This window comes from Ursus maritimus, unplaced genomic scaffold (assembly GCF_017311325.1).
Source record: "Ursus maritimus isolate PB19 unplaced genomic scaffold, ASM1731132v1 scaffold_18, whole genome shotgun sequence".
Lineage (NCBI taxonomy): Eukaryota > Metazoa > Chordata > Mammalia > Carnivora > Ursidae > Ursus > Ursus maritimus.
In genome coordinates this window covers 6,146,383-6,168,884 of record NW_024424230.1, presented here as the reverse complement: position 1 = coordinate 6,168,884, position 22,502 = coordinate 6,146,383, and positions in this window count along the sequence as shown.

The window sequence follows — 22,502 nt, the reverse complement described above, 5'->3', positions numbered from 1 at the left end:
TCCACATGATTCATTATTACTTCATATGCATTATTGGAACTTTTAAAAATAATTTTGTAAGTTAAGTTTTAAATAATTTTTAATTACGTAGTTTGCATTGATATCCAATTAAATTGAAGGAAATTGTCACTTAAGCTGTGCCATCATTTAGACATTTTCAGTCCTCTGCATATTTTCACATAATTATGTATATTGAGTATATTTTGCTGTTTATTTTCCTTCATATTGTATTTATTATTACAAATGGAATTTTCCTCGTTGACCTAATTTTTGTTATATATGAAGAGGCTATTGACTTAGATTATTTTGTAAGTAGACTACTCACTGAATTATTTCATGTTTACATTATTATATTGATTTTTCATCATTTTAAAAGATATACTTTTTATATTATTTATCTGTCTCACTGAATTGGTGAGAAATTTCAGGACACCATTAAATTTAAAAAAATAGGGAAAGCTTCATCTTCTTCCTGTTTATTAATTAGCGTGCTTATCAAGTCTCACCTTTAAGCATTATGCTGTTTGGTCTACACTTTTTCATCGCGCTAAGAAAGTCTTCCTCTTTTCACATTTTGGTGGACTATTGCAACAGGGATGCCTTTTCCAAGTCAGTAAACATTTTTGTACTTTTCTTATTTTGACCAGTTAATATTGTGAAATATATTTAGTTAATTTCTTGGTTCTGAATCATTCCTACCTTGCCAAAATAAATCCTGTTTGTTTGGGTGTATTATTCATGTGATATTTTATTTGGTTCTATGTGTTAATGTTTTATTTATGACTTTGAATCAATATTTATAAGTAAAATAATCTCTTTGTGGCATCCTTGTCAGCATAGTGCAGTTTTGTAAATATATTGAGGAGCTATCTTTTTTCTCTGTGCTGCTGAAAAGTATAAACAGTATGAGAGTTATTTATTCCACTAAATTTATAAGAATTCACCCATAAAACCATCTGGATATGGAATGTCTATGGAGAGAAGTTGTTTGAAAGAATTCTATTTTTTTTCATAGCTCTTGATCTGCTTATACTTTGTGATTCTCTTCAATCATCTTTCTTTAACTCCATGGTTTTTTAGTCCCTGTGCATTTATTTCAAAGCTAGTATGTTGCTATCCATTCTTGATTAAAAAGTATTCGGTTTGCTTTTTTTAATCAACAATTATTTGAGACTAACTGAGTGCCAGTCACTCTGCTGAGTGCTGGGGATTGAGTACTGATTGAGAAGGACAACATTCCTACCTTCATGGAACTTATGTTCTAGACCATCAAGTCCCATGGATACAAGCAAATACAGAGCAAGCCAAGCATGATGGTGGAGAATAACTGTAAGACACTACATGGAGGAGGGTGGTCAGGACCACTTCTCCAGTGATGTGGTATTTGAGCCAATTAGTAAGAGTACACGGGGGAAACCTCCAAGGGAAAGGATTGAGAACATACAAAATCCCCAATGCAGAAAACAGTTTAAAATTTTCAGTAAGTAGAAAATAAGAAAATAAGACCCGGGTGACTTGAGTACCAATGTGAACAATCCATGCCATGAGGGTCCTCTGTTAGTTGACCACCCTCCACCCACTGAACAGTCTAGGTTTTCTGAACTCCACTTCCAACCGTCAGACCTTTCAAACAAGTCATCATGCATTCCTACTTCAGCTCCGGGGTCACGTGGGATGCATTCACTCGCTACTTACTTGTAAATATGCTGACCATAATCAGTGTTGAGCCACGTTGGTGACAGCAGACCAAACATGACACTACTTTCCTCACTTCTTGTCTTATTCAACTTAAATTCCTTATGAGTAAATGAAGTGCATTCTCAAGTAAAATATTTTGAGTGCCAAAAAACGAGGTGTTGAGTAAATCAGTACTCTGGTAATAATTTCCTCACTTTACCACACAGTGCCGATGTCCATAGTGCTGTTCTACCGGTACCATGCACCCACGCAGGAAAGTCAAACAGAAGGCCAAAATAGATGTTGAAAACTGAAACTCACTTCTTTCTAGAACCTTTAATTTTCTTATTAATTTCCACAACACCAGTTACATTGAACAAATCTAGTAGTAAGAATTACAAAAGAAGTCCATTTAATCATTGAGGTTTTTTGGCAAAATACAAATCTTTGGATGCCATGCTTTCTTCCCCCCTTCTTACAATTAATTTATATGTATTGGAGATTTTATGGTAAGGCCTCTGCAGGCTTTCAAGTTTCTTGAAACTCTTCAAATTCGTTTTGGACTTGATTAAGCCGTGTGACCATATTTAGTGTTCTCTTTTGTATTTGAGACATGTTGAAAGAACATTTTAATAGAGTGTAATGTGAAGGAGAAAGGAAGAGACTGCAGCTAACTTTGGAAAGATCAACTGTTCTTCAATAGAAAATAGATCTTAAGGGATGCCTGGGTGGCTCAGTCGGTTAAGTATCTGCCTTTGGCTCAGGTCCCGAGCCCAGGGTCCTGGGATGGAGCCCTGCATGAGGCTGCCTGCCCGGTGGGGAGCCTGCTTCTCTCTCTGCCTGCTGCTTCCCCTACTTGTGCTCTCTCTCTCTGACAAATAAATAAATACCTTTAGAAATATAAATAAATAGAAAATAGATTTTAAACCATGTCAGAACACACTGAAGCATTATATTTTATAATGTTCTTGTAACTTAAGGCAAATTATATAAAGTGTGACTTTAAATGTTTCTATGAGTGATAAGCAATGATTCATTAATAAAGTCAATAGGATTTTACTGTCAGAGTTGACTAAATTAATACAATAGATAGTCATTAAGTATGAACACATTTTTCCACTTCTAATGAGATAAAAAAGAGCAATTGAAATCCAGTGTGGCCATCACTGGGAGAATGCACTGTCTTTATAAGCCTTAGATGTCAATTCTCAAATACAAAAAAAGAAAAAAAAAAAAAAAGACCAGGTGCACAGAATGATTTTCCTCAGTTATACCTGCATATTGAATGCTATTCACACTTCCATTTACCTGATGGAGTTGTTGATTATTGCTTTTTTACTTGAATGGAGGGAGCATGACAATCTCTGAACAGTGTCCTGGGAGCAGAGACTGAGACTAGCAACAGATGGAGGCGGCCAACTCCTGTCACACTGGATGTCCTCAGTGCCAGCAATTTTAACAAAAAATTATTTCTGACTAATTTCTTTTCTAGAGAGACTCTTTTATTAATTACTGTTTCTCTGTCTTGCAATGAAGTACAAGTGTTTAAAGATGGCCTTGAGAAGTATTCACAGCTAATTAAAGTATACTTTGCTCCTGAGTGGGTTTTGTTCCCTACCTGCTCAAGGCTATACATCATTATAAAAGACATTTGTATGAGAAACTCTGTTTTAGACTCAAAACCAATGGTTTCTATTTTCCTTATTTACATAAAAATGTGTTTTTTAAATGACATTTTTTAAAATGACAATTAAAGATAAATTGATACCTTTATATTTTGAGGAATCTTTAAGTATTTGTGTCTAAGTTAAGAAAAGTGTTTAAAATCAGACAGATGGGTAGTTTTTAAAGTATGATTGCATTTATGATATTTGCAAACCTAGTTTTCTCTTGCTTTCAGCTTAGGTCATGATCTCAGGGTCCTGAGGTCCAGCCCTGTGTGGGCTCCCTGCTCAGCACAGAATTGGCTTGAGAGATTATCTCTCTCCCTCTCCCTCTGCCGTTTCCCCTGCTCATGCTCTCTCTCACTCTTATAAATAAATAAATAAATAAATAAATAAATAAATAAATAAATAATAAATAAATAAATCCGTTTCCCCTGCTCATGCTCTCTCTCACTCTTATAAATAAATAAATAAATAAATAAATAAATAAATAAATAAATAAATAAAATCTTTTAAAAAATTATAAAAAATAATAGAGGAGCTGATCCAAAGAAATCGATAAATAGTATTTATATGCAGCGCAAATTCTCAATGGAAGTATTTGGTTATCTTTCCAGCATAGAAAACTTTGTATGTCCCCAAATAAGCCCACTGTTCCAAAGTTTTCGTATCTTCTTTATACCATCCTTGCAACACATATTTCCCCTTCATCTTCTTTAATACCATTTCCATCTACTTTAACCCAAAGCAAAGAAAATGATCATCACCGACATTACACTGCCCATCAATTGAATTGGTCTCAATACTTCTCCACTGTTCTCCTTCCATCCCTACAACAAAAGCCTGGTCTCTTACTCTAACCATCTCTTGAATAAATTACCTCGATAGGACAACTCCCATACATGATAACGAAGCCTTCTATTTATAGCGTATGTAAAGTAATTTTGTGCTGCCAGTGAAGTGCATTGAATCACACAAGATACTCCTTTGAATGACATTGGCTCTCTGAATGACAATGTATGAATGCTCTTCCAATCTCTACCAAATTCAAGGATTCTCTGTCTAAGCATATGTTGGACACTATAAAGACACAAGAAAAATGATATTTGACAAAAATGTGAAAGAACTTTACACTGAGTGATGAAGACTAAACAATACTGAATTGTTTGTATTAATTTCATTTTCTAGAAAAACAATATGTTGGAGAGTTATCTGTTATTCAACTGCATGTTTATTGTGCAAATATACTTTGCTCCACCTAATAGTCTTTATTCATAGAAAAACACCTGAAAGAAAAACAATAGACATACCCTTTTCATAGACAATGAACTCAATAGACAGAATCACCTGGACAAAGAGAAAACAAGGTTTGCAAATATCATAAATGCAATCATATTTTAAAAAGTACCCATCTGTCTGATTTTAAACACTTTTCTTGACTTAGACACAAATACTTAAAGCTTCCTGAAAATATAAAGGTATCAATTTATCTTTAATTCTTCTTTAATCTCTAATAACGGCAGCAAAATGCAAAACAACACCTTCTACCCTCTGTAAAACTAACCAAAATGAACCCCACTAACACATGTGTAGCAGAGCAAATCTCAATGAAAAGGAAAGGTCTCGATCTCACACAACAGAATTTGGGAAGATTAGGAAAAAAAGTAGATAAAATCCAAAAATGAAAGTACTACAAAGAGGAAACTGGGAGACAACTTTTCCTGAGAGCCTTGTACAAGTTAGTGGAAACTAAGCATTCATTTTTGGTAAAAATTCAACCTTCATTATTTAGAAGTAGAAGTCAGACAGAAAGAGTCCAGGAAGACAAGGAAGAAACATGTAGAACGCGAATGGTAGACTCTCTCCGGCAGGAAGATGAGTTAAATTTGAAGGTGCCATGCACACTCTGTGAAGATGCTTAGTTCCGTCGCACATCTCATTAGGGTTGAGACTGTTTTCAGGCATTCGGTGTCATGGTGTCGCCTTAGGTAAAAGCAGACGCACCAAGTGGCTCCATCAAGTATGAGCCCAATAGCCATGAGATTACTCTTATGCTAATTTTCAGCAAATTTTCAATTAGTGAGAATAAAAATCTAAACATGAGGAGAACTTCTTCAATGTGTAAGATGTACATACAGGTTGCCAATTACAGTATTTGATGTGTTTGACATATTTAGGGAAGTACATGTGGTGATGAAATTTTATGATGCTCCCAGCCCCTTTTAATGAGAGAAAGTAGATTATACACTCTGTGTACTTCGTAGATAATATACTTTGTCAGCCAACCAGGTTTCAGATGCTTCACCAGCAGAAGAAGGTAGCTAAGAGGGATAGGTCAAAATATTTTAAAGCAAGAATAGATTAGTACGAAATATTTTAAAAATATACTCATTATATAAAATTACATGTAAATGCATCACTTAATGAGAGGAAAAAATATGTAAAAGAAAGAGATGAAAAACATTCCTTTTAATGATACTTATTCTATCAAATGAAAAAAAAACCCTTTTGTGAAGAAAATCAAAGAAGGCATATATTTTAAGAAACAAATGATTACAGAATATAAAGGAAAATAGGATCAACTTCAAAAATACAAGAGCTTGAAAAGCTAATTAAAGTGTGCAAATAATGATGTGAAAATGCCTAAAAGAGTAAAATCAATGAAGAATATAAAACATACTGGAACCAAGTCACTGACATGGGGACTTGGTAGGAAGGTAAACTTTTCCAAAATGCAAAGGGAAGGACAAAATTAACTAAATTGAAGAAAAAGTTATGCGATTACCGATGCTAGAGAGCCAAGTTATGGAACAGGAATTTTCCATAGTCCACACTCCAGGGAGTGTACTGCATTCAATGGAAATGTGTACAGAAACACAGGAGGCCACCTTGGATTCGGGAAGACCTGCCTGCATCTGCACATTGAAATTGTACACAAAAGATCAATTAAGTTATTTACATTTAATCACCTGTAAAGCATATCTTGATAATTTTTTTGAACTCTAACAATAAAGAAAAAAAATGACCAATTTCAAAAGAGAATGAACACATCACCTTCCAGGCAAAACCAGGCTAGTCTCAGCCCTTCCCCAGCAACACAGCTCCCAGAAGACAACAGAGCAATCGATAACTACTAAAAGAGTTTTGGAAAACAGTATGGCCCAATAATTCTAAACTCTTCCATTAATTTACATTAAAAAAAAATGTAGGGGTTGCAAAAATTTGTTTGTCATCAGAAAGTGTATCTATAGTGTATTTTTTTTTCTTCAAAATTTACTTCATATGAGTCTAGGGGCAAACAGTCATTTAATTTTAAATATCACCTATATTCTAACAATCCCCAAACTTAGATCATTGCCTCAATGCCCTGTGATTACCAAGCTTGCACGTATAGTTTACCATTCTGATTTGGATGTTCCAAGATTTACCAAACTTAGAGTTTATAAGCAGAACACATTTTTCCCTCCCCATCCTGTACATTCCTAGCCCATTATCTAAATAACCCCCATCTCTCTGCTTAACCAGTAGTTCCAGAAGTCATCTTTAATGCCACTTTCCCCATAGGCGTCACTGAATCTGTTAGCACATGTGGTCAATTCTGTCCAGCACATATGTCAAACCCACTCCTGTCTTCCACTGTTAGCCCATTGCTTCTTGTTGGAAAGTCACAATCAGCTCCAACTACTCTCCCTGCTTCCATGGTGGGTGGTGGCAGTACAATGAATCTCCACACAACAGCCAGAATGATGTTTTGAAGACTAACATTGATATTATAATTAAACCACCTAATGCTTGACAAAACTTCCCATCACATGAGGGCAACAAAAGATTTCATGAGGAATGACAAAACCAGAGTCTGACTTAATCCCACACCACCTTCCCCCTTCCCCATTTGAGCCACTCTTGACCTCATTCTATTCTTTGCTAGCTGCAATCAGTTATTCGCCCAAGGTCATGTGGTTTTACAGCATGAATTACATTAAGTAACTTCTCTATGTAAGATCCTGCTAAGGCTTCATTTGCTTTGAAGATAAAATATAAATCCATTATAATTGCGCATACATAGAGTGCCTGCCTAATTTCACATCTGAACCACGTCACCTTTTTTTTCTTTTTAAATTGGAGTAGAACTAACATACAATGTAACTAACATACAACGTTGTACTCGTTTTAGGTGTACAACATACTGATTTAACAATTCTGTACATTCCTCAGCGCTCACCACAGTACGTGTAGTCACCCTCTGTCACCGAAAGCATTATTAGAATATCACTGACTGTATTCCCAGTGCTTTTCATCTTGTGACTCGTTTATTTTATAACTGAAAGTTTGTACCTCTCAATCCCCTTTATCTCTTTCACCCATCCCGCCATCCCCCCATCCACCTCTTCTCTGGCGGGCAACCTCAGGTTGTTCTCTGTATTTAAGTCTGTTTATGTTTGTTTGTTGCTTTGTTCATTTGTTTTATTTTTTAGATTCCACATATATGTGAAATCTTATGGTATTTGTCTTACTCTATCTGACCTATTTCACTTAGCATAATATCCTCTAGGTTCACCCATGTTTTTGCAAATGGCATGATAGCATTTTTTTTTAATAGCTGAGTAACATTCCATTGTATATATACCCCATCTTTTTTATCCATTCATCTATCAGTGGGCACTTGGACTGCTTCCATGTCTTTGATGTTGTAAATAATGGTGCTATAAACATAGGGGTGCAGGTATCTTTTAGAATTAACATTTTTGTTTTCTTTGGGTAAAAAAATCAGTTGTGGAATTACTGGATCGTATGATATTTCTACTTTAGTGTTTGAAAGAACTTCCATACTGCTTTCCACATTGACTGCACCAGTTCGCATTCCCAACAGTCCACGTGTGCTCTTGGTTCTCCACATCCTCGCCAACCCTTGTTATTTTTTGTCTTTTTGACGTTAGCCATTCTGACAGGTGTGAGGTGGTATCTTATGGTAGTTTTGTTTGCATTTCCCTGATGATGAGTAATGTTGAGCAACTTTTCACGTGTCTGTTGGTCTTCTGTATGTCTTCCTTGGAGAAATGTTTATTCAGGTCCTCTCCCCATTTTGTAATTGCATTATTTGTCACTTTTAAAACTGAGAGGAAGTACTGTTTTTTTATTTTTATTTATTTATTTGGCAGAGAGAGAGAGAAAGCACAAGCAGGGGTTGCTGCAGAGAGAGAGGGAGAAGCAGGGAGCCTGAGGTGGAGCTTTATCCGAGGACCCTGAGATCATGACCTGAGCCGAAGGCAGACATTTAACCGATTGAGCCACCCACATGCCCCTGAAAGGATGTACTGTTTTTTTTTTTTTTTAAGATTTTATTTATTTATTTGACACAGAGAGAGACAGCCAGCGATAGAGGGAACACAGGCAGGAGGAGTGGGAGTGGAAGAAGGAGGCTCCCAGCCGAGGAGCCTGATGTGGGGCTCGATCCCAGAACCCCGGGATCACGCCCTGAGCCAAAGGCAGATGCCTAAGGACTGAGTCACCCAGGCGCCCCAGGATGTACTGTTAATAAGCTGGAACATTAGGCCCAAAACCAGATTGCCTGAGTATCCTGTGTACCAGCTTCTCCTGTCCTGCTAGTTATTTTCCAAGCTTTATTTTATTTTTGGTCCTTATCTGATATCCCCATGTGAGTTGTTTCTGGGGGAATCAGAAATCATTCTCAACAATTCAACTTCCATGTGTCAGGTAACAACTTCCAATTTCTCTTCGTGTGTAAATCTCCTTCACTGAACTGCAGATGAACCCCCTATGGACGTATTTGAAATTCCAAGGTTCCAAGATTCTAAAATTAATCAATTGTCTATTGTTTATCTGTTATTCTGTTTATTGTTTTAATATCCTAAAGTGAGTTTTGAAGACTCACAATGAAATACTCAGGTGTTTTCTCCTTGCAAGCAAAAAGACAAAGCAGAGGTTGGCTGTCTGACAAAATCAAGTGTCTGCATAAATTTCCTTTGTACACCACTTGATGTGAAGAATGAGTGTGTAATCGTTCAGCGACGAGCCTATGCACCTCCCTCTATATTGACCTCTGGAAGTGCGCATGCGAATTATTTAAGCCAAACAGCATGTAAGTGAGTTCGACCAGTTATTTCCCGTAAACTATTCTCAAGGTGAATTACAGAAAAAGTTCCCCATGTAAAAATGTACATGTTTGAGAAGTAGTATATTTGTATTTTTTCTAGAAAGAATGGTATGATTTATCTCATCTTGATGCATTTTCCTTGCACAGGCCCCACTTGTTTTCCAAGCTAACTGATTTGAAACAATCTTGCTCCCTCCAAAACAAAAATAAGCTTCATCAAATAAAATTCCATCATTTTACTGGAGTTTTAAAAGCATTTGTTTATGTAGAATTGTGAATCTTTGCAGTGAGTAACAATTATCTTCCAAAGTGGATAGAAAAAAAAAGTACTGCATATAAATATATTGCAGCTTAAAATTACAGCTCTCGGATGCTGGTAAAAGAAAGAAGTAAGACTAAGGAAACAAATAAGCCAATATTACATCTTGCTGCAGTCCCCTTAGTGGGATGCATGATATTTCTTCATGAATAAAGATGGAGTAAACCACATTTGTAGCATAATAAGAAAAGGTAATTAGTGTCATCTATTCACCACTGTTAGAATTTGACTAGAGCAATTTGATTACGTTTATCACATTTTAAACTTTGAGTAAGTTTTTCAGCTCTCTAATTTAGTTAGTGGTGAAGTGTGGAGAATATAAGTCAGCTTCCCAGTATGATTGATGAGCACGAACTCAGAGGGATAGGAATGCAAAAACAAAAAATAAAAAAATTTTAAAACCACAGATATTGTAATATAGATACTGCCTATTGGTTTTAAAGTAAATCTCTTCTAAATCAGTTTCAATCTATTGGCAAGACTTCTCTAAAACTAGCAGAACTTCTCCCCAAACAAACACAAAATGGAACGCGTGTGTGTGTGTGGTGGAAGGTCTCTCTGTATCTTCACAGAATCAAAGGAAATAAATTTTTGGGAAAACAAACTATTTGACCTTGTTATAACAGAAAGTGAATTTCTCATTTTTAACTTAAAATCAACTAAAGTAATATGTGTCAAATACATTAGCAATAAATTAATTGAAACAAAGCAAAGAGTCTCTTTTTGGTAGTGCTTTGGACACTGCATTATAATGAATAAGTAGAGTTTCATTCTCAGGCATTAACACTTTCTAGTTAAAGATTCTATTTATCTTAGGTGTTTTGGGTTTTGTTTTCCCCACAACTGACATAATATCGTCACTTGCATATAGTTCAGAAATATTTTGAGAATCAATTAAAATAGTTACATGTGGAGGTAGTCACTGGCTGCACGGGGGAAAATAAGGAGTTCAAAGACAGGGGTCTGTGGAAAGTTTTGAGGTATGAGACAGCTGAAGCCCTAAGAGTTCTAGGATGAGCCATCAGAGGATAGATCAAGTAAAGAACAAACAAGAAAGTGCAAATCAGTGCAGATTCCACCTCACACCTGTCAGGATGGTTATCATCAAAAAGACAACAGATAACAAGTGTTGGCAAAGATGTGGAGCAAAGGGAATCCTTGTGCCCTGTTGGTGGGAACGTAAACTGGTACAGCCATTATGCAAAACAGTGTGACATTTCTTCAAAATATAGAACTACTATGAGCCAACAATCCCACTTCTGGGTGTATACCCAGAGGAAATGAAATCAAGATCTTGAGATATTTACTCTCCCAGATACAGAGCAGCACCCAAGATTCGGAAACATACCATGTGTTCATTGACAGATGAATGTTAAGGAAATTATGGTGTACATATATGCAGTGAGATATTTTTCAGCCATTAAAAAAAAAAAGAAATCCCACCATTTGTTACAACAGAGATGAGCCTGGAGGACATTATGACAAGTAAATTAAGCCAGACACAGATGAAGAGATAATGGAGGTGAACAATTTGAAGGAACTGAAGGAATTAGTCGCACAGAACTCTGGGACAAGAGCATCCCAAGTAGGAGAAATAATGAGCGTAAGAGAACCAAAAACTCCCTTTTGCTTTCTTCTAGTCAACCCTCCCCTCCCCAGAAGCAAACAACATTTTGATTTCTATTACTATAGGTTATTATCTATTTGGGTTTTTTCCCTACAAATTGGATAACGCAGTATGTTTTCTTTTGTATCTAGAATTTTTCACTCAAGATAATTTTGGTTCATCACTGTTCATTTGGTTCATTACTGTATATTTGTAAATATACAAATATCTCTAAATTTTCCTTCCTCACATTGATGGGTATACCAAATATATACATAGCAACTATAAAACACAGGCTTGTGCAAGTATGCTTTGGAGCTGGATAAATACGTACGAGTTTTTGGAATCCTATGTACTCATTGCTCTTACATACATAGTGGTCAGACTGCTGGATCATAAAGTAAACATAAGTTTAATTTTATAACAAAATGGCAAAAAATTTCCAAAAGCAGTTGAATGATTTTTATACTTCCACTAATAATCTGGGAATTTAAGTAGCTCCACCCCCTCACCCACATGGTTTTTTGTTTTTGTTTTTTGTTTTTTTGTTTTTTTTTAAAGATTTTATTTATTTATGTGACAGAGAGACAGCCAGAGAGAGAGGGAACACAGCAGGGGGAGTGGGAGAGGAAGAAGCAGGCTCACAGCGGAGGAGCCCGATGTGGGACTCGATCCCAGTACGCCGGGATCACGCCCTGAGCCGAAGGCAGACGCTTTAACGACTGCGCTACCCAGGCACCCCTGTTTTTGTTTTTTTTTAACTGAAGTATAGTTGACACAGAGTTACATGAGTTTCAGATGTGGTCAGACTTTTTGATTCTAGCAATTCTAGGTGTTGTGAAGGGGTATCTCCTTGTTATTTCAGTTCCTATTTCTCTGAAGATGACGTTGAGACCCTTTTAATGTGATTATTGGTCATTCGCCTCTTTGTGATGGCACTGTTCTGGTCCTTTGGTCATTTCTGAAGAGTTGTTTCTGGGGAATTGTAAATATTTCTATTATCTAGATGCAATATTTATGTTGCTAGTGTGGTTGATTATTTTTAACAATGCATTTGTCCATTCCTTATTTGTCATGATTGAAAATAGTCTGCAAATACAGAATCATTTATATTAAAGCATGACTATAAAATCCCTGATCTTTTTTGGAAGATTAAGGATGGCCAAAGATTCTCTTACCTTCATCCGATGGTGAGGTGACCCTCTGATCTGGACAGACTGTGCTGGTTTGACCAATGGAATGCAGTTAATGAAAGCACTACTTTGCTTTCCGGGCACTTTTACTAAGACACTAATAGATTCCTCTCTCTCCCTGAAAACAGTCAGCTCCCTGAGCTGCCATGTAAGGTATCCAGCAACTTGAGTGACCAGATATGTGGAAAGGGAGGGTGGCCGAGCTGAGCCCAGGCACCCGCATTTCCAGCCAGGTTTAATTAGGCTTGTGACTGCTGCCATCTTGGAGCCGGCAATCCGTCCACCAGCTGCCTACTATCAAATGACCCTTCAGTGACAATACACAGGGCAGAAGAATTGCTCTCTCTCTCTCGATCCCGGACCATTTTTGGCCTATATATTTGTGATATAGGATAGAATATTTATTTGTAAGACACTGATATCCAAGATAGCTGCATTGCAGCAATAGATAACTGAACTAGAACTTGGTCTGGAATTTGGGCCCTGCAGTAAGGCATGCAGCTCCAGCTTCTGGATTGGGGAACAGGCAGAAGCGGCTGTGCTCCTAGGAGACTGTTTACCAGCCCTGTTCTCTGAAGCTGCAGATACAGGCAAACTCATTATGCATTTGGCTGAACAAATGGCAAAACTGTGTCCTGAATAATGTGGAAAATAGAAAGTGAACCCAGTGAAGTCATGAATCTGCTGGGGAGAACATAGGAAGTGCCAAATGATTTCTACTAATTGTTTAAGAAAATAGGAGAAAAGAGAGTTGAATTAAGGAAGGAACCATCCTGTTAGGGAATACTACAGATACGGGAAATTGGTACTGCCGATTTCACATTCATGATGCTATAAGTAAAATGACTGAGATGGCCCAGCCTCCAGGTACCATGAATTCAGATTTCTAATATAAGGATACTTCCATGTAGAAAACCATTCCTAGGAAAGCCTTTACAGCTTCAGTGCGAATAATACATATTGAAAATTTATTTATACTCCCTGTTGTTCATCCCACAGTTCTGGGATTCCTAGTGAAACAAAAACTCTACTCAGGATACCTATAGGTTGTATTAGCCAACAAATACTGAAATCTAAGCCTTTTAGTTACAGATATTCTTAATTAGCAACATTAGGAAATTACAGGTGCTAACTGAACTCTACAGGGATCTGATACTGCTGTCTAAATGAAAAGTACTCTGTATAATTACTGTTGAAGGGGGAGAAAAGCTACAAAATTAGCACACAAGAGATACAGCTCGAGTTGCTCCTTCCCTAGGTCAACAACCTCCCAATCAGAAACGTCATTTCTCTCTTTTTTGGACTTTTTATTTTCAAAGGATTTTAAGTTTTTGGAAAACCTGCAGAAAGAGTACACAAAACTGTCTTAGAACTCCCAGATGACTTGCAGACCTGCTATCGCTGACCACGTCTTGCCTTAGTATTTATTGTCTAAAATCAAGAACATTCTTTCATACAACCAGCGCTCAACTTTCAACTCAGGTACATTGATACCGATCCAATATTACTATCTAATCCACCGAACCCAAGTTTATTTCACCAGTTGAGCCTAAAATATCATGACTAGGTTCAGAATACAATCCAAGATCATATTTTTTTATAGATATCTCATATCTTTCATCTCTACCACCTAGAACAACTCCTGAGTCTTTCTTATTTTTAGGAGTTGGCATTTTTTGAAGAGGACAGGCCAGTTGTTTAGAAGAATGTCCATTCACTTGGATTTGTGGACAATTCCTCATGATTTATGCCCTTAGGCCACAAAAAAAAAACATGAAAGTTATGATGTTCTCCATTCAATACACCATGTCAGGAGGGACACAGGATTGACTTGTCCCAGAAGATTAAGGTTTATCACTTGGTTACAATGGTGTCTGTCAGATTTCTCCACAGCAAAGAATATATGAATAATAAAGTTAAACTTATTAAATAGTGATTTAATATGTATTTTGTGGGGAGACACTTTAAACTTATGAAATTGTTCTGATCCTAATGAAACTTGCACCAAGCAGTTTTAGCATCATTGATGCTTCTTGCCTCAATCTGTGATTACTCTGATGATTGCTAACTGGGGATTTTTAATTCCATTATTTCTTCCATATTTATTGGTCAATATCCTACAGGAGAGAGCTTTTCCTCTCTCTCATTTATTTATTAATCCATTTAATCTTCATATCAATATGTACTTAGAGATTCCATTGTTTATTCAAAATGTAACAATCCATTATGGTCATTATTTATTTTTTGCTCAGCTTGCCCTAGACATGATCACACAGGCCCCTTTCATGGCACCCCCATGATCTTTGGATATGGCTTAATTATTCTTTGTGAATTGTCTTACTTTCAGGCACAACGGACTCTAGATTCATTTTTGTGCTTTTCCAACCTAAACCTAGGGATGAGCCATCTCTCCAAATAGATCTGGTTCTTTTTGTGGAGAATAGTATTTAGAAACCAAGATTTGGGTGCCAATTATAGTCATTCCTACTGGGCTGTCGTTGTTCCTAGCTGTTCTCAGTAGACTTTGTTAAGAAATGTAAACATACAAATGCACATACATATAAACTCGTGCACACCTCTATATAATTTCCTTTGTTATAGATCTTTATATAAATCCAAATCTAAGTTAAAATCTCTTAGTGTGCATTAATGCCTCCAATTCAGATGCAATACTAGAGACTGGAAGACCACTGCGACCATCTTTTGCTATAAGAATCTAACATTGACAATTTAGCCTTAGCCAAGTCAGCCCCATGCAGTAGAAATAAATACCATAGCTGTCTATTAATTAAGCAAATATTTTCAATTTCAACAGTGCTATTCTCTGTTTTTACTAATTCTTTACCATGAGGTGGGGAACAGGAGACACTCTAAGGACAAATTTAAATTTTAAATTGAACTAGATTAAATGCAATTTTTATTACATGAAATTAAATATTGTTTTCCTGAGTTGGTATTATGAAGAGAAGCAACAAAGCAGGGATGGAGGCATTCCAAACATGGCAAAGCATTTGACTCAACGAGTACATTTGCTCCCGATGTTTGATTGTCTTCTCCATCCAACAATTTACAAATCTCGTCCCGGAACAGAAGCTACAGTACATCATACACAGTTTGACCAGCACAAAGCAGAGCCGCTGGTAATGGCACAGACCACGTGCGTTCCATCCTTCCTCATCTCATATGCTCCTGTATATAACAGAATCCATATCTGTCTATAAATACTGTAGAGCCCATTTTGAAAGTCTGAAACTTCAGCATGAAAGGCACGCTCTAATTGACAGTGATCTCTCTTTCCGTAAGGGCTCAAGCTTTCCACGTGCAAAGGCATGCATTTAGTCTGTAAAGAAATAATAATTCCTGCTCTAACAAGAACTCCATGTTTGTTGATAACAGAAATGAGGTGCTTTGAAAATCTGGAAAGGCAAATGTGCAAAGTAAATCCTGCTGGGGCATCTAGAAAAAGACAGGTTATAAATGGAGGCGATTTCCTGTTTACTCTCCAGTACCCACCTTCTGACAATCAGCTTCTTTCTTCTTGGCAACCACAAGGGTAAGAGAAACATTTATTCTTCTTTTCAGTAAGCCCCACTATACTTTCTCAGACAATTTAGAAAATAGCTCTGTGGGGAACTTACACAATAATGTTCTCGTGCTTGAAGAGAGACATTTGCTTGTGATGGCATTTCTGGGCACGATATCAAATCACGTTGTGTTGGTGGGCACCGAGAAGCTCTCTCCAGCTGACAGTGGTAGTAAATCACGATGCCTTCCCAGAGAAGTAAATCATTAGAAATATTCTGAACTGTGTCAGGTGCTTCTCCGAAACCTTTGTAAGTTTTCAATAATGCAAGCGCTTCAAATCACACAGACACACACACACGCACGCACAACTTTTATGAAATTTCAGAAAATGACCTATTTAGAGAGTACACAGGTCTTGTGTCACACAATAGGTGAATGGACAGACATCCTCAAGGCTTACATTTTTCCTTTAAAAAAAGAGAAACATGTGGCTTTGCCGGATACAGCAAATTTAAAATTTCTGCAAACTAGCCTACCCTTTCTGTTTTCCTGTTTTTTTTTTTTAAATTAACTGATATCAGTGCAAAAGAAAATCCAGCCATATTTCAAAGATATTCATGAATATAGAATCTAGATATATGCATATTTAAACAGCAAATGTAATTTTTTAATTGTGTCGTTTTACTTTGTTTCTATTTATGATTCGCGCTGATATTATCTATTTCATGTTTATTGAAACCAAGACATTTGAGGGTTTTTTTTCCTCAGACACCACAGTGAAAAGACAACCTTTGGAAGGAGGGTTCTTTTGAACCTCTATTTGAAATGTTCAGGAGTGTAAATTCATAGACATAGAAATCGTATCAGGGTTGCTGGAGTTTGGGATTCAGGGGAGTGAGCACCAGCAGCTAATATGTGTGGGGTTTCTTTTGGGGAATGATAGACATACTCTGAAATAATACAGTGATAATGGGTGCACAATTTCATGAATGTACTAAAACCACTGAATTTTGATTAATTTTATAATTACTATGCCGTATAATTCATGGCATAGTGATTGGATGGCATTATATGGTACACTAATTACATCTCAATAAAGCTGATTTTAAAAAGTGGATGCTACATTTCATGTAAACCTAAGATGTACCTTAGTTTGCAGCCTATTACCTAAAAATGTAAGTAACTGTGAGGCAGCTATAAAAACCTAGGAAGCTCAGGGGCGCCTGGGTGGTTCAGTCAGTTCAGCATCTGACTCCTGATTTCAGCTCAGGTCATGATCTCAGAGTCCTGGGATCAAGCCCCATGTTGAGCTCCATGCTCAGCATGGAGTCCACTTGTCTCTCTCACTCTGCTCCTTCCCGCACTCATGCTCTCTCTGTCTATCTCAAATAAATAAGTAAATAAAATCTTTAAAAAAAAAACAACAACTAGGAAACTTATACAACAGATTTCCTTATATTTTAAAATTATATTGCATGAATTTTGGTCAAATGTTTTGACATCTGTATTTCTTCAACATCTCCATTGAAATGTAAAGTTAAATAATAAAACTTGATTTTTTTCTCTTTTTGATAAATAGACATAACGTTTATTTTAATAATATTCCACATATTTTGCTATCCTAAGCCTTCAAATACCTCCTAGTAATTATATGAAGAAAAACAAATATATTTTGTGAAACATCTAGAATATTATATATGTGTCTTTTTTCACTACAATGGAAAGGCAAGGAGACAATATCTAAGGAAACTATGCTCTCAGAATATTACATTCCGTAATAGATATTTCTAATGCTTTTACTCTAATTTAAAATGATTGAAAAGTCACAGGGTCTAACTTGACAGCTTTGAAGAAACTAAAGTAGTTGTCAAAGTTTTTTTCTTTGTCAAATATCATTGTCAATACAGAATATGTTAAACAGTAATAATTTTACTGTGTTTTGCAGAACGATTAGCTATATTAACTATTCCCTCTAGACTGATGTTTATTAATTTCCCTAGTACTTTATTAAATAGACTTTACTGATGGAGTTATTACAAGAAATCGTCTTGGTGAAAACTCTTTCCAAACTTAAATGATGACCACGTTTGAAACTTGCTAAGAGTAACTTTCTTCTACTTAGGTCATTGTTCTGTTCTCTTCAGGGTCTCCTTAGGCTTCTCTTAATTGGACCCCGTTAAAGACGCTGACCTTGCAGCCCCGGAAACAAAGTGCACTTAGAGTAGGAACCTACAATACTACAGAAGCCCTGAGTTTGGGAAGTCTCTTGACACTTCCTAATCACTGTGCTGCAGCTTTCAGACTACTTTGTGGAAATCCTGCGTCTTTGATACAGACAGCACAGTGACACAGCTTGAACTTACAGGTGAGTCCGGAAACAAGATTGTTAGATTAGGAGAGCCCACTAAAAGCTCCAGATGATTGCTGACCTATCTCAAACACAGCGGTGCCCAAATACCACAGCCCTCATGTATACCCACCACAAACCCAAACCTCATTTCCTCCTGATCACTCAAAGTGTATTGAGATCAGCTTATGATGATTTCCAGAGGTCTTGACAGTAAAACTGTACTAGTCAAGACATGACAGAATGTGAAATATGACATTTAAGTTTTACACTGGATTATCAATCAGCTCTTCCCCCTCTCAGTTGTCCTTTTGCCTCTCCTTCTCTTTTTTCCTGCACTAAGTTAAAGAAAAAAGAAGAGTCATAGGGAGGAGAAGATATTAAGAAGGATGTGTGAACATGGGGTGCCTGGGTGGCTAATCGTTAAGCGTCTGCCTTTGGCTCAGGGGGTGATCCCAGCGTCCTGGGATCGAGCCCTGCATCGGGCTCCCTGCTCCACTGGGAGCCTGCTTCTTCCTCTCCCACTCCCCCTGCATGTGTTCCCTCTCTCGCTGGCTGTCTCTCTTTCTCTCTCTGTCAAATAAATAAAATCTTAAAAAAAAAAAAAAGAAAGAAGGATATATGAACAAAGGAAAGAATATAATAGACATTAGTATGAAAAATAGGCATCATTTCACATGAGTTAAGAGAAAAGAAGGGGCAGAGCCATTTACCGTGAACACAGTAAACGCAGGAAAGGCTTTCCACTTCAGAAGTGCTGTGTTAGAAGCTCTGAGACCAGTTCCCATCCTGCAGGAACAGAGCACCTCACCTCTGGAAGCAGGTGGCTCTATGATTTCTTCATTTTGACTGTCATGCACTTTTTAACTAGTTGCAAGCTAACAAATTCACAAGTAACTGTCAACCAATTCTTTTACTAAAACTGTTGTGAGCCCTTTTCAAATGTCATGGTTGTCTTTACTCATGCTTTTAAAGTTACAAAAAAACCAAAAGTCTGCACAGATTCACTTCCATAATGAAGAATTATTATGGGGATGTTAGGAACCTGGGGGAGAATGTAGGAAAATGCCTTTATTGTCACTATCCCAACGTTCTGTTTCTTCCAAGACTGAAGCGAGCATCAGGCTTTAAAGTAAAACAGTTCACTCACTGTGCTCAGAAAAACAGCCTGAAGTGGAGTTAATACCTTCCTTTTTATTTACAAAATATTTATTCTTACTGAAATGAAAACCTAAGTCCCTGTATTTAAAATCACTTGCAATGCAGGACCTCTTTAAGAGGCAGTACAGAAATTGAAAATCTAATCTTTCGAATAAATCAGAATTATGCAGTTTGTCTTACGAACCTTAGAGTCGGCCTTGAGGCTGAGTACCATTCTGATCATGTGATTCAGTTCTGTTTGGATCTAATTGATTTTCAAAATGTTTAGAAAACAAGTTTGGGATAAACTTTACCGAATCTATACACACGCATTTTAGTTTATTCAACATATTTTATTTTAGATGATTTTTTAAAAAGCTATTGAAAAGTATCCTTGAAACTTCTAAGTCAATGCTTAAAGCACACCAGTAAGTTTTTATATATTGACATTATATATAAAGTGCATGTTTAAAATAATTTCTCATTCATCTGAAACACTTTTATGATTTTCCCCTCTTTCCCCGAATAATTTTATATTACTTACTACTTAGTTAGGTTTTTTTAATTAACATATATTTAGAACATCCTCATTTAAGAAGAAAAAATCACTTCGACATCCTCTTTAGAGGCCATAATGTGGACAACCGAGCTGTAAGGATAATCTTCGAATTTTCTCAAATTCATCTAGGATATAAGAGGAGTAGGAATAAACAATACCTGGGCTATTAAAATGATGAACAGATCCCCTGCTCCTCCCATGCCCCTCTGTAGTCTATTCTCAGTACTAAAGGCAGGGCTCTGAACGGAAAGGCAGATCTTACTCCTGCTGTAGATCCCCATTTCCACACAGAGAGGAGTGGAGCACTTTGCAGTGCGCTACTAGACCCTGTATAATAATCTGGTTCCCAGGCAGCTCTCTGCATCTCGTTCTCCACCGCGCAGTTTTGCACCCTGTGCTCCTGCGGTGTGGACCTCAAGGTGGTTCCAAGGTGACTGGGAAGAATCTTGCCCGAGAGCTTTGCTCCAGGTGCCTCCCTTCCGCAGGAAGCTCCTCCCAGCCATCCTGAGAGGAGCTCCCTCACTCCTTTTAGTATTTTGTTCCAATGTTGCCTTCTCAATGAGAGCGTCCCTGTTTACCTGTTTAACCCTGTCACTGCCATGACCTCTGCAGTCCCAGTTCGTCCGTCCCTTATCTGCTTTTACTTTTCACTCAGCATTCATCCCATTCCAGCACAACACATTATTTTGTATAGATTATTGTTATTGATTATTGATTATCTTTTCTGTGCTGGAATGTAAGAGCCACAAGGACAGTAGCCTTTATTTTGTTTATTGATGTATCACTAACATACGGTAGCTCCTCTAAAGAGAGCCCTTTTTTTAGAATGGCTCAGCATAGGTATATATAATATCAACGAGCATTTTCTGCATCGTCACAAGTATTATGTAATATGTTACTTAACAGAATTCTAGGATTTCAAGCCTTGTGGGTAAAGGCAAAACATCTTTTGTTGTTCCATGTTATTAGGTGACTAACAGTGTCTGGCCCATAGGAAATGTGAAACACACATTTAGAGAAGGGAAAAATTAGTTCTTATTCCCATTGTTTCAGGGGCTAAGTAACAGTTTCTAGAAGGCTAACAGGCTCTCTGGAACCAAACAGCTAATAAGGGAAAAAGATGAGGAGTCAAATATATTTTTTGAATATAAAAATGTAATTATAGTCATAAGTCTTTTGTTTTAAATTAGTTTAAAAAAAATCCAGCTATTTAAAAATGTGACTGATGATGCATAATTTTACCAATGACAAAGCTTGCCTAGTTGGTTCGTGGCAATAAAATGCTAATTTTGATGCTTTTTCATATTCATAATCAGTGGAGAAGAGCAAGGAAAAGTGCTAATATTGTATATGCATTAGCTTAATATTGCGGGTCACGTGATTTGCATAACGGTCCTTCCGGTCTCCTAATGATAGGCACACTCCCAACTTTTACATTGTTCTCCTGGAAAAATGCTAACACTTGATCTAATGTCCATATGTACTAATAATTTATTATGAAATACCGAAGGCAATGACTAACTAATATCATGTTTGGAGCTCAAGGTGCCAACAGCAAAAGAATGTAAATTAAAACCATTATTTCATCCTCATTCTGTATCAATAGGAGAAAGCCCGAAAAGTAACTGCTCTTCAGAACCAAAGGGGATTGTACTTTTCTGTGTATATTGTGAAGTTCAGTTGTGCTTTTTAATATCATATCATTTTCTGGGTAATTATTTATTTATTTATATTTCTGGGTAATTATCTTAAATTTAAGTACTAAATTCTTTAAAATTATAGTTGCAGTTTATAGGAACAGCAATGCAGGTCATTTGAAGTTTTCGTTAAAAGCTTCAATGTTTTGTTCAAGCTAGTTTGGGTTATTCACGGTTTGAGGGAAAAAGTGAACCCATTGGCAAGAATCCTCCTTTAGTTACATCCGAAAGACCCAAGTTGACTAAATATGGAACCATCATGAAGCATAGGACCGACACTTCACTCTGGAAGGGAATACATACTATTTTTCTGGTCCTCATTTATTTTGAGTAGTCGTACTGTGAAAGAAAGCATAGTTTATTTGCAGACTATTTTTATTTTGAAATTCTCCATAACTTAGGACTTTTTGGACTGTACAATAGAAAAATAAAGGCATTATTCTAATTTGAGTATTTTATTATAAAAGGGAATCTTTAGAGTTAACAATTGAATGTGTTTCCAATAAGAACATAGTTCCCTGGTATTCTGTGTTGGTAATTAATGCAGAATTTTATCCTCTGGAAGATGAAACAAGCAGGTGGGAAGATTGACATAATATTTCAAGGAGTATGATTATTTTTCTTTCAAAAATGGAAAGACTGCCCGTCTCTGTGGGGGTG